The sequence below is a fragment of the Alligator sinensis genome, unplaced genomic scaffold (assembly GCF_000455745.1).
Source record: "Alligator sinensis unplaced genomic scaffold, ASM45574v1 scaffold219_1, whole genome shotgun sequence".
Taxonomy (NCBI): domain Eukaryota; kingdom Metazoa; phylum Chordata; order Crocodylia; family Alligatoridae; genus Alligator; species Alligator sinensis.
In genome coordinates this window covers 4,777,509-4,789,489 of record NW_005841866.1, presented here as the reverse complement: position 1 = coordinate 4,789,489, position 11,981 = coordinate 4,777,509, and the positions used below count along the sequence as shown (strand labels likewise).

Sequence of the window (11,981 nt, the reverse complement as noted above, 5' to 3'; positions counted from 1 at the left end):
CAGGAATATTTTATTAATGTTTTCTTTAATTTGGATTCTTGCCACTCTGCATTGTCTTATTGTTCTGGGCAAGGGTTATATTGAATCTAGAAATAAGATGAAGCTGTAGGGGTAAGCTATGTTAGATACCTCTGGAGAGACAGAATGGGTCAAATTCACCCTGGGTATAACTACACTGACTTAATTTGACTTCAGAGAAGTTCCATAAGGGATAATAATAATAAATTATTCCACAAAGGATAAGAAGTAATAATAAGAAGAACTGTTCAGCACATGAATGAACATGACTTGCTGGGGAGGAATCAAAATAGCTTTGTCAAAGGGAAACCATGCCTCACTAACCTACTACTACTGCCCACCACTCACCAGCAGGGGGAGAAAACTGTGCTCACTTGCTACACCTGGTGGTGGGCATGAGCAACAGCAAGCCTTAGATTCTTGCCATGTATATATGTTAATTACAACAGTTTAAGTTGCCTTGTTTGGACTGCCCTAGTCTTCAAACTAGAGCCAATTTTAATTCAGACTACAGACATCTATGTGTATATAGTAACAGCTGTAGTCTAGATTAAACCTAGAAAAAAAATGTAACGTCTATAAATGGCCACCCTGTTCACTCCCCCTTTCAGCATCTATTCTCTGCCACTGTGTGACCAAGGATACAGGCCAAGATGGATCTATGATATGATCTAGTATATGGGAGTTATATTATTATGATTCATGTGGCCCAGTAAATCTGCACAGCTGATCACTTTAAAAATTCCACCTGGAGCTTTTTATTTAACAACTTCCAGTATAAATTAGCCTTCTATTAAACACTTTTCCTTAGGCAAAGACAATAGTTTGGTTGAGATTATTTCCACTTTAATTCTAATGCTAATTGTCCATATATAACCTCAGTAATATATCCTTGATTCTCTTGTTCAATCAGAATGGACACTTGTAAAAGATTCAAGCCTGTTTTCAGCCTTCTCTTCAAAAAAGAGTTAAAAGAAAATATACTTTTGGGCATCTCTAGTTAATGCCACAATTTTGCTTGGTATAAGGTGTCCTGAACTTCCATAGACCCCCAAAGAGATTTCTGTATGTAAGGTCCCATGCTGACAGGGTGCTGAGTGCTTCTGACTATGCTTTTAGTCCTTAGCTCCTACAGACTTGTGTCTGAGTAAGGATTTTATCTCAGAGAAAAAGTGGGAAAAAAAATTTCAGTGCACATCTGAAGAATTCTCATATTTTTTGGTTCTTGTTCTAGCAAGGTACATACGCAGATGCACCTGTTGAAGTTAAAGGCTGGATACAGCTCTGTTCTATCAGTTGCTTCTGACATGTCCCCCATTTCCTTCCCGTTTAGGTTTCCTTACAGTTTCTTCTTGACCTTCAGCTGCTGACTTTTCCATGGTCCATAGTAGTAGCCACTTACATTAGGATCATATTGTCAAAATTTGCTTTCAACTTCCACATCTTTACATTTAGTCTGTACGTTGTGCCTCTAGTGATGTGATGTGCTTCTTCTCCTTTTGCCATCTGGGCTCCATATTTTGCTTTCTTCCTGTTACACCAATTTGCTTTGCTCACTCCAAAACACTGTGACAGTGGCAGACAGCTGAAAGACATTATGAAGGTGGTATATGCTCATCATTCCTTGTCAACACTAACATCTGCTCTTTTGCCAGTTTCCATGCCCCTCCAGATGTGCCAGGCCATGCTTTTGTAACTCCTGCAGCACTGAATCTTGCATTGATAATGGGAATTTCCCCTCTGTGTCTCAGTAGGCTGCTTCTCACTACAGAGCGTTGAAGCACCTCCAAACAGCAATCTCTTTCCTGCCCTGTTTTTGCCTCCCATCAGAACTCCCACATCGATCTTCTGGCCTTACCTTCACTCACTACTTTTACTCTTCTGCATGCTTCCTTGCCACTTCCCCTTCTGTCTCTGGTTCTCTAAAGCACAAGCTCTCTCAGGCCTACCTTTTACCACTCACAAAACCTCACCTCATCTCTGTAACAGGCTCCATTTTGTCCCTATGAGAAGGAAAGGGAAATGGGGAAGGCCCTTTAAGAGGGACACTGCAGACTGGGAGACCCTGCTTGTAACAGGGTTAAGGGAAGGGCCACAGCAGCAAGGGGCAGAAGTGCTCCAGTAGCAGAGGGGAGCCAAGTAAAGCTCTTGCTGCAGAAGGATGCAGGCTCCATGGGCATTTCTACACGTGACAAAGGGCCCTCGTACATGTGACTAAATTGCCTCTTTTAGTGGTTAAATTTCCCTTTTTAGCAATTTAATAGCATAACAGTGTACATGTGCTGCAGCATATTGAAATTAAATCTTATCACAGTATACACATGCAGCAGCGTATTTCGATTTAACTGCCTTTTTTACATAGCAAAGTAAAACACATCTGATACAATTTAGCTTGCTACATAAACCGCAATGGTGTACCGGGTGCTGGAAGCCCAGGCGTGCTTGGGGAAGCTTGGGCTTAGCAGGCTTCCAGCGTCCTGTATACCATCCCTACCACCTTCTCTGGCCGCCAGCATGCCCAGCTGCCCTTCTGCACTGCCCCAGGGGCAAGCCGCCCAGCCTTATTAAGGTCTATCAATCATTATCATCAAGGCACGGCAGAAGAGGTAGGTGGGCAGTGGTCCCATGTGGCAGGCAGCAGGGACAGTGCTGGAAACCCACCAAACCTGAGCTTCCCTGAGCACGCCCAGGCTTCCAGCACCCCATGCACTGTTGGATCGGGCTGGGTGAGGCCTGTGAGCTGGGGTAGCACTCGCCTGCTAGCATCCTGCCTGGGTGGCTCTGGGGGGGGTGCCACCGCCATGGAGGGAAGCACCAGGATCCCCCACAGCCCAGATGCTGTGTGACCCAGCAGCAGCTCGTGTGGGCAGGCTCCGCCAAGGGGAAAATGAAAAAAAGGGCAAGGGGCCCACTTTTTTCTTTTCTCTTCAGCGGAGCCTTCCTGCATCTCCTGTGTCCAGGGGGTGAGCTGCTGACGGGTCAAGTGACCCGAGGTGTGGCGGCCCCTGGTCCTTCCCTCTGTGGTGGTAGCGCCCTCTGGGTGGTACCTGCCCGCTGGCACCCTGCCCAGGTGATCCCAGGGGGCGTCACCACTGTGGAGGGAAGCACCCGGGGCCCCACAGCTCAGGCACCACTCGGCCTGCCAGCAGCTTACCCCCTGGCTGCAGGAGATGTAGGCAGGCTCTGGGAGGAAATTAAAAGATTAGGCCCTTTGCTGCTTTTTCCTTTTTTTTTTTTCCGCCCTCAATGGAGCCTACCCACATGAGCTGCTGCCAGGTTGTACAGCCCCTGAACTGCAGGGGGGGGCTGGTGCATCCCTCTATTGTGGCAGCACCCCTGGGGCCACCCCAGCAGGGTGCTAGTGAGCAAGTGCCGCCCAGGGGTGCTGCTGAGGGAATGACTGGGTCCCCTGCAGTTCAGGGCCCTCTGGCAACTTGCTGCCGCATGCCCCCCCCCGTGGGAGAGGCAGACAGGCTCCAGGAAAAACATAAAAAGGATCAGGCCTCTGTAACAAGTGGGCGTCCCAGGGCCGGTCTAAACGTAGGCCCACCCACTTGTCTCTGAGCAAACCGCCCGTATCGTCTGCTACGCCTTGATGATAATGATCGATAGATCTTAACAAGGCAGGAGGCTGCCCATTTACTTGCTCTGATGCCAAAGGCTGATACACACAGCTCTGACTACTCCTGTACCGTGTCCCATACCTCGCAGATGGCATCCATGTTCTGCCAGCGTCGCACACTGGGACCCAAGCTCCAGAGTCTCACACAGGACTCTCAGTCTCCACTGGAGATGGTGGTCCCAGTGCCTTCTCACCAGGCTCTCCGTTGTTCTTCACTCAGGGCTCCCAGCACTTAGCCCTTCAGGGCTCCAAGCTCCATCCCAATGTTGGGCTCCAAGCCCCTAACAACTCAGGGCTCCAAGCCCCACTCCCCTGCCCTACTGGGGCACTGGGCCTTATCTCCTGCCCTACGCTGGGCTCACAAACCTTTATCCCCTTGCCCCAGGAGCTTCACTCATAGGCTCAGAGCCCCATCCCCCTGGAGCCTCACACGCAGCTCCTATGTGCAGCCTCAGATCTCACTGCGAGTCTGGGCACTGTCTCTGGCCCCTTCACCTGGCAAGGACCCCACCTCAAAACTTGCAGTGAGTCAGGGACCTTGCTTTGTCCTTTGGGGTGTGCTCCCCTAGCCTTACCCCTCCATGGGGTCACCTGGAAGGCAGCAGGGGTTGAGGCTTTCTGGTGAACCACACTCACCCTTCACTGGGGAGGCCCCAGGTGAAGCATTTCCTGGAGACTACCCTGCCACCAGCAGTCTCACCACACCATCCAGCTGCAGCAGGGTATAGTTTTAGATCATGCCCCAGGACCAGGAGCCTCCAATCATCCCCATAGCTCCTGCTCTTACCTCCAAGGTGTCATGAGCAGCAGCTCCAGCTTGGTGGTGTTCTCCTGGCTGCTGCCAACAGACAGCTGGCTTTGCTGGCCAGGGACCTACTCTTATAGGGAACAGCCAGGCCCTGTTCCCAGTCAGGCAGTTGCACCTAACTGGTGATTGCCACCAGCTGCAGGCTGCCATGCTGCTGCCCGTGCCTCTGTAAGTAACAGAGCACACCCTGTTGGAAGTCCCTAAATTGAAACGGTGGGTTTTTAATAGACACAATTAAAAACCCACTGTTTTAATTTAGGGCGAACTAAACCCCCAGCACATGTACAAGCGCCCCATGAGCAAACACAGTAAAATATCTCATAGGGAAGGAGGGGACATGTTATCTTGGGGTTTAAGTGAGGAGGGGGCAGATATAGTGCTCAGTAGACTGCTTCCAGGCTCCCCAAAAATGCTTTGGCCCCAACGCAGAAAAGCAAGTAACAGTGTTCTTGGGGTTAGCCAGTTAATACATATGTTTTGTGCCAAGATTTTCAGAGATTACAGCCCTGCAATCAGGCTTTTTGAGAACAACAGTGCTTACAAAAGTGGAGTGGATGGCTGCATTTGAACATTTCTTCTGAGGGGTGAAGGAAATACATAGTGAGACAGTAATGAAGGCACCAGACTTCAAAAAGCTATTCATGTTACACAAAAAATACCTCCAACCTGGCCATAGAAAAAAGGAAGCCATCAATCTTATCATAGAAAGAAGGAAACCCTGAGCACCCCGTGGTATACATGAGAAGGCAATATACAATAATGGGAAAGCTTATTCCACAATTGAGAAGGAGTGCTTGGCCATTTAATGGGCTATCAAAATACTACAATATTACCTCTGAGAAGGTCATTTTACAGTAATCACAAACCACACTTCCCTGAAAAGATTGCAGTAAATGAAAACTGACAATTCCAGACTGATACATTGGTACCTAAGTCTACAACCATACCACTTTTTGATAGAATACCAGCCTGGAAAATGGTATGTGAACACAGATATTTTTTTCAAGGAAGAAAGAAGAGGCAGATAGTAGGAAAAATAAACATAGCTCCATCTCCCTCCCAAACAGGAAAAACAGGAGTGGGATATATAACAGAGCCCCCTTTGGTTCCCATAACAAAGAAGTAAGGGAAAAATGGTGGGGGGAGGCCTATAAGAGAGTGGTATATGGGAAGAGTCCCAGTGGTAACATGCAGAAGTGCCCCAGCAGCTTAGCTACTGCATGAGAAGGTCAGCCTCCGGATCCAGATATTATGAGGAGGCCTAGAGAAAGGTCAGAATGGAAAGAAACTGGATTAAGGTGAAGTAGGCTGGAAGGAAGGTTGTGGTAGTGAAAGCTTTTTAGAAGGACCAAAAAGAGCCAAAGGGAAGACCCATGCTGGGAAGGGCGCAGCAGACACCAGGTGGAGTGGAGTGGATTGGAATGAGCCCAAAGAAGATTGATAGCAACCCTAGGGGCAGGCTAGCTGTTAGGAAGCCATGGGAGGCCGCATACAAGAAGACCCAAAAGAGAACCATCTGTGAGAGGTACTACCCACTCTGAGCAAGCCTCCTCTCCCAATGACCTACACACTGAATGAACATCAAGACATGGCAGATGGGTCAAGTAGAGAAGCTGAGAGAGACAAAGAGAGACCTGGTTTGTGAGGGGACCAGAAGGATTATGCCTCACCTAAAAAATGGGGCATCAGTGCACTCTCCGAATCTCCATCTTGTACTTTAGCTCATTTGTCTTTCCTCTGGAGCCCTCTCCTAATCTTGGCACAGCCTTCACAGAAGTCCTCTCCGCTTTTTGCTCTCTTCTGTGCCTTCCTGCTGTAATAAGCCCAGGCCCAGCTGGAGAGGTGTCAGCCACAGGCTCCATCTAGATGGCTGGCTCCCCAGGGTTATAGGTAAGGGCCCAGCACAAACAGACAGACAAGGTTCATTGAGTAAATCTGATATCTTTTATTAGACCAAGACAAATAGTTGGAAAAAATTTCTTTGCAAGCTTTCAGGTATAAATACCCTTTGTCAGGCTGAGGAAGCATCTGCAGTTGGTGTGTGCTCTTCCTGGATGGAATGAATAGTAAAGAAGCCAGAGGCTGATATACATGCAAGAAAGGCAGTCAGTGAAGATGTAAACATAAAACTGACTGGCTTTCTTGCATGCACACCAGCCTCTGGCTTCTTTACTATTCATTCCATCCAGGAAGAGCACATAGCAGCTGAAGATGCTTCCTCAGCCTGATGAAGGTTAGCTGTCAAGATGGAGTATACCTACTTGGCCTGCACTTGCAAGGAGGCAGTCAGAAAGGCCAAAGCAGAAATGGAACTTAGGCTGGCTAGGCTGGAAACAAACATTAAAAACAACAAAAAGTCCTACGGGTATATAGGGAGCAAAAAGAAGGCACGGGGTAGCATAGGACCCCTACAAGACAAACTAGGGCAATTAGTGACAGATAGGGGGAAAAAGCTGAGCTCTTCAATGAGTTTTTTGCCTCTTATTCCTGAACTCAGATCAGGACAAATCTTCCAATTGGATCATAGACAGGCATAAAGGGGAAACCAGCCCACCAACTGTTAGCACCGACTTAGTGAAGAGACACGTGGTGGGGGGGCTGGATGTGTTTAAGTCAGCAGGCCTGGATGATCTTTATCCAAGAGTGCTGAAGGAATTGGCCAGTGTCATAGCAGATCCATTGGCACGGCTGTTTGAGCACTCCTGGAGCTTAGGTCAGGTCCCAGAGAACAGGAAAAGGGCCAATGTTGTCCCTATTTTCAAGAAGGGGAGGAAGGAGGATCCAGGTAACTATAGACCAGTTAGTTTCACCTCTATCCTTGGGAAAACCTTTCAAAAATTATTAAGGATCACATTTGTGGCAGTCCAGCAGGGAAAGCAATGCTAGAGGGCAACCAGCACGGATTCATAGCAGGTAGATCCTGCCCGACTCACCTTGTTTCTTTTTATGACCAGGTCACAAAATGCTTAGACGCAGGAATCGAGGTGGATGCCATCTACTTGGATTTCAAGAAGACCTTTGATATGGTATCTCATTATATTTTCATAGACAAACTGAGTGGCTGAGACATAGATGATTACACAGTCAGGTGGATGGTAAATTGGCTTGGGGTCACACCCAGAGAGTGGTGGTGGATGTGGGCAGTGGAGTCCCACAAGTCTTGGTCCTTGGACCGGTGCTGCTCAATGTCTTCATCAGTGACTTGGATGAGGGTGTGGAAAGCACGCTGTCCCAATTTGCAGATGATACCAAGTTATGGGGTAAAGTTAACACACCAGAGGGTAGGGAACAAATCCAGGTGGATCTGGAGAGGTTGGAAAAGTGGGCAGAACAGAATAGGATGCAATTCAATAAGGACAAATGCAAGGTGCTGCACCTAGGGAGAAGGAATCACCAGCTCACTTACAGGCTGGGGGAGGACCTTCTCAGCAGCACAGCAGTGGAAAGGGATCTTGGAGTCACTGTTGACTCCAAGATGAACATGAGTCGTCAGTATGACAAAGTGATCAGTAAAGCTAACTGCACTTTATCATGCATTAGCAGGTGCTTGACAAACAGGTCCAGGGAGGTGATACTCCCCCTTCATATGGCACTGGTCAGGCGCAGTTGCAGTATTGCATCCAGTTTTGGATGCCACACTTCAAGAGGGATTTGGATAACCTTAAGAGGTTTCAGAGGAGGGCCACTCGTATGGTTAGGGGTCTGCAGGCAAAGCCCTACAAGGAGAGATTGAGGGCCCTGGATCTCTTCAGCCTCCTTAAGAGAAGGCTGAGACGTGATCTTGTGGCTGCCTACAATCGGGCGGGACAGCAAGTAATAGGAGATGCTCTGTTTACCAGAGCACCCCTTGGAGTAACTAGGAACAACAGCCACAAGCTGACAGAGAGCAGATTTAGGTTAAACATCAGGAAGAACTTCTTTACGGTAGTTACCAAACTCTGGAATGGGCTTCCAAGGGAGGTGGTGCTCTCCCCTACCTTGGGGGTCTTTAAGAGGAGGCTAGACATGCACCTGGATGAAGTCCTCTGACCCCAGCGCTCTTTCCTGCCCAGGGCAGGGGGTCAGACTTGATGATCTGCTAAAGTCCCTTCTGATCCAAACATCTGTGAATCTATACCTGGAAGCTTACAAAGAAGAATTTTTCCAACTATTTGAGTTGGTCTAATAAAAGATATCAGATTTACCCAAAGAAACTTGTCTGCTTATGTCCTTAGACCAACGCGGCTACAACCTATGCCCAGCACACACAGGCCTTTATAAGCACACAGCAGGCAGCAGCAAGCTGTGTGGGCAACAAATTGCTGTGCTCTGCTTCTGGCCTCCTTGGAACCATTCACCTACCTCTGGTGTCAGCTCTGCCATGCTGACTTCAGCTTTGGAACTTGGCTTCTGACTTTGGTTTCTTTGACCCTTGTCCCAGCCTCTGGACCCTCCCTAATTAAGCAGGTGACCTAACCTGATTGTCCATGCCCTGGTCCTTTATAACTGCTCACCTCCAAGCTAGTTTAATTTCCCTTCCCTTTTGTTCCAGCTCCCTCCAACCTTTCTCTAATTACCCTTCTCTAAGAAGATCACTTGGATTACACCATTTCCCCCCCTCAATCTTTTCTCCATTTTGATTTCCCCCAGTTACTTGCCTTTCTCATAGTTCCTAACTTTCCCAGTTGTTTTAACCTTCCAGTCTAGTCATCCCCTACCCTTTTTCTCATTTGCCCTCCCATAATGTCTGTTCCTTTGAAATCCACTCCATTATCTCTCCCTAAGTAGATTCTTATCTGCTTTACCTGGACCCCTAGCCTTCTTTTCCCTTCATTTTGATGCCTGCCTATTTGACTTCTCATTCAATGAGCACTATGTGGTCTTTTTCAGTGTCTCCTATTTTCCAATCTCCTACCATTCCTTTTGTGATCTTCAAATCACTAACCTCTTTGCTTTCTCTCCTGGCTTCCTTCTGACTTCCCTCTCCCCTGTTCCTTTTTGCAACACTCTTTTCAGCTATGCTTGGCTGATCCTCTCTGCTTCCTATGTGTGGTTAATCTGTGCTATAATCAACAAGCTAGCTCCTAAAGAAGGCAACAGGTAGGAAAGGGCACATTACTGTTGAGTTGTATTTATTAAGAAATATAGAAAAGGATAATCCTTTAAATCCCACCAAGTAAAGGAACATGATCTACTTATTGCTTTGACCTGTGTTAAAAGGAATCCCATATTGTAGAATGGGAAAGTAAAAGGAACAACGTGAAAAATGGAAATAAGACTTGTCATTAAAATTCTCCTAGTCAATAAATTGTCTGGACACATGAGACCATTTCATAACAAGCACAACAAAGTTTGCATGATGGATAGGCAAAAGATATCTCTAAGATGCATCTCATGAATTATCTAGAGCATGATTTACAAAGAGAGAGAGCAAAAAGAACGCCATGCTTTTTGATGCAGCAATTTTGTTATATTCACAGAGTATTTTACAAAGAGCAAGGCTGACATTCAGAGAGCTTCTGAGAGGGAGAACATAATGAAGTAAAATTGAGGGAGAGAAAGCATCAATAACATGCCTGACCCTGCTTTACAAAAGTCAATGGCAAAACTTCCTTTGAAGTTAATAGCAAAATTTGTATTGAGCTCAAGAGTCAGTAATGATTGGGATTTGTCTCTGTGGGCCCAGGGCATAAGAATTACCTCTTCTTTGAGTTGCAGGTCATTTGGAACATTGTAGACCCTATTCTTCCTTCACTTATATGGGCATCACTTGCATTGACTGCAGGGAGAATTATAGCCATGTAAGTGTGGGTAATATCCTTATCTTAGGATATCACAATGCGTCTTGGAAACTAACATTTATTACAGTATTTTAAATAAGAGTTTAAATGTGATGCTGTATTATTTGAGGTATTACCACCATAGTATTTTGATAAGGGAATATTCATTGCAGAAGTCATGTACATTTTGTTGGTAATATTTTTTCATTTTAACACAAAAATTAAGTCACCATTGCTAAGCACTTGCCACAGTTATGTCTATGTACCTTTATATTGGTGTCTATTTAATGACCTCCATGTTGTCCAGTTCTTTTAACTCTTCAGGTCAATCCCAGTGTATCAGCTGCAATAGCTTGAACTAAAGAATCAAGTCTTCATACCAGGAAGCTGCAACCACTTATATCATCTGCAGATCAGGCACAGAAGGGAATCTGTAACACACCTTCACCAATGGGAGACATATATATGTAGGATATGTATAAAAGATATATGCATATATATAAATATCAGAAAATTAGGTGCACTGGGAATACTGAAATAACATTGTGTAAATGGCAAGTATCTTAGGGATAATCTCTGTATGCATGCAGCTGGAATGTCTATATTCATTCTGCAGCTAAGGTCTGCATAAGAAATTTCCCTCCCAGATATTTATTGCCCTACTAGGTCCAGTTTGCTCTGTCTATGGGTTAGTCTGACCTCGGGCTATTTTGTAAAGTAGCAGGCACTTGGGCATGGAGAGTAGTTACTCAGTCTAGGTACTTTACAGCCAGTTTCTTTGTTCTGTTTGCCTCTTGCAGAATGCTTCTGTCTGGAGTGCATATGACCATTCAATGTCACCAGGCTCGGCCAAAGTTCAGGAAAAGCACGGGAAATGAAAGGGAAAATTAACAAAGCCATCGAGAGCCATGTTTCTCTTTTATCCAACATCTCAATGATCAGACTACTTACTTATTTCTTCTACTGTCTGTGAGGATCCAACAAATATGCCCTATTCCCCAGGCTACTGTTAACTGGAACAGATTGGTGCTTATGACAGATCTGAGCTTTGGTCCCTGCCTCTTCTTGTCAGTAATACCCCATCTACTCCACCTTCTGCTTCTCATCTGCCATGACTTGATGGTAACTGGTATGTATTCAGAGGGAAGCTGTGTTTAAGATGCAGTAGTCCTTTGTGTGTCACCTCACCACTGCCTCGAGGGGGAGAGAGCTATCCAGGTGTCCCTACCTAGGTGAATAGGCTGCCTGGCTTCCTCTGCTTTGCAGCCTTTCCTAGCAACTTAGCCTCTCTTGGTCTCCAAGCTTGAGTCTCTTCTGAGCTACCTACCTTAACCCCTTTCCCCCACAAGTTCCCAAAGTTTGGTTTCCAGAAGGGGTCTGCTCCTCTCTTCTCTCTGTCTGTTACACTCAGGTAACAGGATTTGGGTTCCCTGTTGCATATCCCCTATCATTTTCTTCTTTGATGAGGGAGGGCATTTGGTTTGGCACTTCCTCTTCTTCCTATTTCCTGGGAAGGTAATCTACTTCAGATTCTGTTTTATGGGGCAATGCTTGACATTAAAACAATACTGTTGTAAACTCAGGCACCACCTTGTGAATCGGGTATTATCCAATATCATTTGGTGGAGCCACGGAAGTGGAGCATGGTCAGTTATTAGTGTGAATCATGAGCCTAATAGGTCATATCATAGCATTTCTATCACCTACTTGTGGCACACAGGTAACAGGGTTTAGGTTCCATTACTGCTGTTGGTATGAAGAAATAATGAAACCT

The 11,981-nt window shown here is 46.3% G+C and overlaps 1 long non-coding RNA gene across 1 annotated transcript; it reads right to left on the bottom strand.

Moving 5' to 3' along the window:
• Positions 1-748: 748 nt before the first annotated feature.
• On the bottom strand, positions 749-4,506 carry LOC102372361. Its single transcript, XR_323013.1, has 2 exons — positions 4,428-4,506; positions 749-1,603 (listed from the first exon to the last, which is right to left on the bottom strand). It is a non-coding gene; the product is annotated as an uncharacterized LOC102372361 (long non-coding RNA).
• Positions 4,507-11,981: the final 7,475 nt, after the last annotated feature.